Raw genomic sequence first — 5000 nt, forward strand, 5'->3', positions numbered from 1 at the left:
CGACGTTTATTGCACATTTCCGCTATCGAATTCGAATAGGGCTTTGCTTGCGAGATTGCTTTATTTTGTGATTTTGTGGCTCGCCCAGTTCCCCACAGCGAGATTGCGGATGCGGCAAAACGTATTCTCTTACGTTGGCGGTCCTTATGCAATCAAACTTTGTTGAACTAACAAATGTTTGTGATTTAAACAAACAAAAATAATAAATGCGTCAACTCTCTAATATCCGAGCGAGAATATTTATATAATATTCGTAACGTTTATGGATTCGAAAGAATTTCATAAATTCACGTCGCATTCAATCTTGCGAAGAGTGAAGAGAATGTTTGAACTTTTAAATCGGCAAAGGTAAAAAATAATATTATAAATATTATTATTATGCCTTTATTGACCGATATATGTGTTGTGGTGTTTAACGACTACGACGACGATGATGACGATACATTTATCTCTATATCGTACGAAGAAAAGAAGAAACAGCGTGGCGTTACTTTCTTATATGTTAGATTGTTTCGCACAAACGCGCATATTCTTCATCTTTATAAACGATGATGATGAGTATTTTATTCTCTCGTCTGTCTCAAAAAACACAAAAACACAGTTCCCTGGTTGATCCTGCCAGTAGTCATATGCTTGTCTCAAAGATTAAGCCATGCATGTCTCAGTACAAGCCAAATTAAGGTGAAACCGCGAAAGGCTCATTAAATCAGTTATGGTTCCTTAGATCGTACCCACATTTACTTGGATAACTGTGGTAATTCTAGAGCTAATACATGCAAACAGAGCTCCGACCGGAGACGGAAGGAGCGCTTTTATTAGATCAAAACCAATCGGTGGCGGTTTCGCCGTCATCGTACAACTTGGTGAATCTGAATAACTTTACGCTGATCGCACGGTCTCGCACCGGCGACGCATCTTTCAAATGTCTGCCTTATCAACTGTCGATGGTAGGTTCTGCGCCTACCATGGTTGTAACGGGTAACGGGGAATCAGGGTTCGATTCCGGAGAGGGAGCCTGAGAAACGGCTACCACATCCAAGGAAGGCAGCAGGCGCGCAAATTACCCACTCCCGGCACGGGGAGGTAGTGACGAAAAATAACGATACGGGACTCATCCGAGGCCCCGTAATCGGAATGAGTACACTCTAAACCCTTTAACGAGGATCAATTGGAGGGCAAGTCTGGTGCCAGCAGCCGCGGTAATTCCAGCTCCAATAGCGTATATTAAAGTTGTTGCGGTTAAAAAGCTCGTAGTCGAATTTGTGTCCCGCGCCGCCGGTTCATCGTTCGCGGTGTTAACTGGCGTTTCGCGGGACGTCCTGCCGGTGGGCTTAGCTCGAGAGGGCGGCCCAACTCAATCCCGCCGCGGTGCTCTTCATTGAGTGTCGAGGTGGGCCGGCACGTTTACTTTGAACAAATTAGAGTGCTTAAAGCAGGCTAAAACTTCGCCTGAATACTGTGTGCATGGAATAATGGAATAGGACCTCGGTTCTATTTTGTTGGTTTTCGGAACCCCGAGGTAATGATTAATAGGAACGGATGGGGGCATTCGTATTGCGACGTTAGAGGTGAAATTCTTGGATCGTCGCAAGACGGACAGAAGCGAAAGCATTTGCCAAAAACGCTTTCATTGATCAAGAACGAAAGTTAGAGGTTCGAAGGCGATCAGATACCGCCCTAGTTCTAACCATAAACGATGCCAGCTAGCGATCCGCCGACGTTCCTCCGATGACTCGGCGGGCAGCTTCCGGGAAACCAAAGCTTTTGGGTTCCGGGGGAAGTATGGTTGCAAAGCTGAAACTTAAAGGAATTGACGGAAGGGCACCACCAGGAGTGGAGCCTGCGGCTTAATTTGACTCAACACGGGAAACCTCACCAGGCCCGGACACCGGAAGGATTGACAGATTGAGAGCTCTTTCTTGATTCGGTGGGTGGTGGTGCATGGCCGTTCTTAGTTGGTGGAGCGATTTGTCTGGTTAATTCCGATAACGAACGAGACTCTAGCCTGCTAAATAGGCGTATTTCGACATCCCAAATGCCGGCTGGAGCCGGGTTCGCCCGGTCTCTATGTGCGGTTTTTACTGTCGGCGTACAAACAATTCTTCTTAGAGGGACAGGCGGCTTCTAGCCGCACGAGATTGAGCAATAACAGGTCTGTGATGCCCTTAGATGTTCTGGGCCGCACGCGCGCTACACTGAAGGAATCAGCGTGTCCTCCCTGACCGAGCGGTCCGGGTAACCCGCTGAACCTCCTTCGTGCTAGGGATTGGGGCTTGCAATTGTTCCCCATGAACGAGGAATTCCCAGTAAGCGCGAGTCATAAGCTCGCGTTGATTACGTCCCTGCCCTTTGTACACACCGCCCGTCGCTACTACCGATTGAATGATTTAGTGAGGTCTTCGGACCGGTGCGCGGTGGCGTTTCGACGTTGCCGATGTTGCTGGGAAGATGACCAAACTTGATCATTTAGAGGAAGTAAAAGTCGTAACAAGGTTTCCGTAGGTGAACCTGCGGAAGGATCATTAACGTGTAAATGTTGTTGTTTAGTTGTCACACATACACACACATTTTGTCTGTGCTGATCAACAAAAAACACACATACATACACTATTCGTATGATGATCAATTCTCATACAAAATTCTTTATTATGCGTCGAACGGAAAAGCAACAACGGGTCGTCTTGCATTAAGCGGATCTGTTGTTACGTTTTTCGATTTATTTTATAAATCGATTGTAAACGTGCCGTAAACGACGTTTTCAAAGAATTTTTTCGAACATTAACACGAATCAATATTGTCGAAAGATGGTTATGTGCTAACGTTTTATTATTGCTTTCGCAGTGCCGGTCTTAGCGTATTTCCATCATCGTATTCGCTTCGAAAAAAAGTACTAATACACAGTGGTGGTGTATAATTAATGTGCAAGAGATGTTGTTGTTGTTGTTGTAGTATTTGTATATGGTTGGAGTTATTTATAATAACAAACAAGAATGAATGAATGAATAATAATGGTGTCTGCCAATACGATCGTACTTTATGTACACGACTAAAACTTTATACATACAAACCATAATAATAAATAAACTCGAAACAACCAACAACAAAATTAATACGCTACTGTACATACAAATACACATTTATACATACCATCATTTTACTTAACCGATGGTGAGTGATGTTTGAAAAATAAACGCTTAGGCTTACGGTTTTGTAAGCCAGTCTTTGCGTATTTTCTTCATCGTATTCGCTTCGGAAAAAAGAAAATAAAGATGGTGTATAATTAATGTGTAAAAGAGATGTTGTAGTTGTAATTTAATTTGTAAATGGTTGGAGTTTATTAATAAATAAAAGGGGCTGTCTATTCGTCTGTACTTTATGTACAAGACTAAAACTTTATACATACAAACCATAATAATAAATAAACTCGAAACAACCAACAACAAAATTAATACGCTACTGTACATACAAATACACATTTATACATACCATCATTTTACTTAACCGATGGTGAGTGATGTTTGAAAAATAAACGCTTAGGCTTACGGTTTTGTAAGCCAGTCTTTGCGTATTTTCTTCATCGTATTCGCTTCGGAAAAAAGAAAATAAAGATGGTGTATAATTAATGTGTAAAAGAGATGTTGTAGTTGTAATTTAATTTGTAAATGGTTGGAGTTTATTAATAAATAAAAGGGGCTGTCTATTCGTCTGTACTTTATGTACAAGACTACAAAAACGTTTTATAACAATAAAAAGCTCGAAACAACCAATAACAAAATATACTACTACTATACTACTATACATACAAACGCACATTTATAAATACATAAAATCAATTTACTTTATCGATAGTGAGTGATGTTTGGAAAAAAACGCTTAGGCTTACGGTTTTCGGGTACCTGGGTTCCGCATGCGTCGAAGTAATAATTTACTTTAACGACGCGACGAACCGTAGGAATCTAAATAAAAAAGTTTATTAACTTTTTTAGATTCTGTGGGTTTTAAATGATATACGCCCGACTGACGAAGGAACGTTTTGCACTGCCTGTGCTTTTCTTTTGATTCGTTTTTATGTCGACGGACGTTCTTAGAATGCCCACCAAACGACGTATCACACAAAACACCCTACAATTGTATTGTTTGGTAAATATTGTTGTGATTAAGTTTGTAGCTGTGGCGTTTGTTTGAAGAAAACGTCTGGTTTTTCGACATATTTTCTATTTAATAAATATACATAATGCTTATCGCAAAAGGAGCAGAGTTTTATAGACAAAGTTGATAGAGAAAAAAAACCTAATAGATATATATACGTATTTATAAAACGTTAATATCATCGGGTTATTCTTTATGTAAACTTAAACTATAACTGCATACTCTTTTCGATAAGTAGAAACAAATGCCACTTTAATTAAATAAAATATTATAAAATATAACGCCGAACGTTTCTTTCGATTGGTCCGTTTCTCACATATACATCACAATTGTAATAACCTTAAGTAGTTATTTTTGTTGTTGTGTGATGATGAAACGATTTCGATGTGGAACGGTGCGTTATGTAATAATATTTTAAATTTGTTTGAAAAGATTACCCTGAACGGTGGATCACTTGGCTCGTGGGTCGATGAAGAACGCAGCTAATTGCGCGTCAACTTGTGAACTGCAGGACACATGAACATCGACATTTCGAACGCACATTGCGGTCCTCGGATATACTGTTCCCGGACCACTCCTGGCTGAGGGTCGTGTCAATTTCAAAGACTGCTCGGTTTTTGTCTTAAACACAGCGCACAATGTTGTGTAGACAATTACGTCGGAGCGTGTTGGGTGCAAATATGACGCGTTACTATAATTGTTAATTGATTGTCGGTTGTCATAATAAAATATTATGCAACGTAGACAACAATAAAAACAATATAAATAATAACGCGGCATCCTAAAACGCAATAGCGGCTGACATTCTTATTAGTTTGTTGGTACAAGTTGGTTTAGACGTAGCACGTCCG

At 40.5% G+C, this 5000-nt stretch overlaps 2 non-coding genes across 2 annotated transcripts; both read left to right on the forward strand.

Annotated features, from left to right (window-relative positions):
• Window positions 1–602: 602 nt before the first annotated feature.
• Window positions 603–2525, forward strand: LOC135267805 (small subunit ribosomal RNA). The gene has a single exon (XR_010336177.1). It is a non-coding gene; the product is annotated as a small subunit ribosomal RNA (ribosomal RNA).
• A 2058-nt stretch (window positions 2526–4583) lies between these two features.
• Window positions 4584–4740, forward strand: LOC135267802 (5.8S ribosomal RNA). The gene has a single exon (XR_010336174.1). It is a non-coding gene; the product is annotated as a 5.8S ribosomal RNA (ribosomal RNA).
• The last annotated feature ends 260 nt before the right edge of the window (window positions 4741–5000 follow it).

Source organism: Tribolium castaneum, unplaced genomic scaffold, assembly GCF_031307605.1.
Source record: "Tribolium castaneum strain GA2 unplaced genomic scaffold, icTriCast1.1 ptg000098l, whole genome shotgun sequence".
NCBI classification, from domain to species: Eukaryota; Metazoa; Arthropoda; class Insecta; order Coleoptera; family Tenebrionidae; genus Tribolium; species Tribolium castaneum.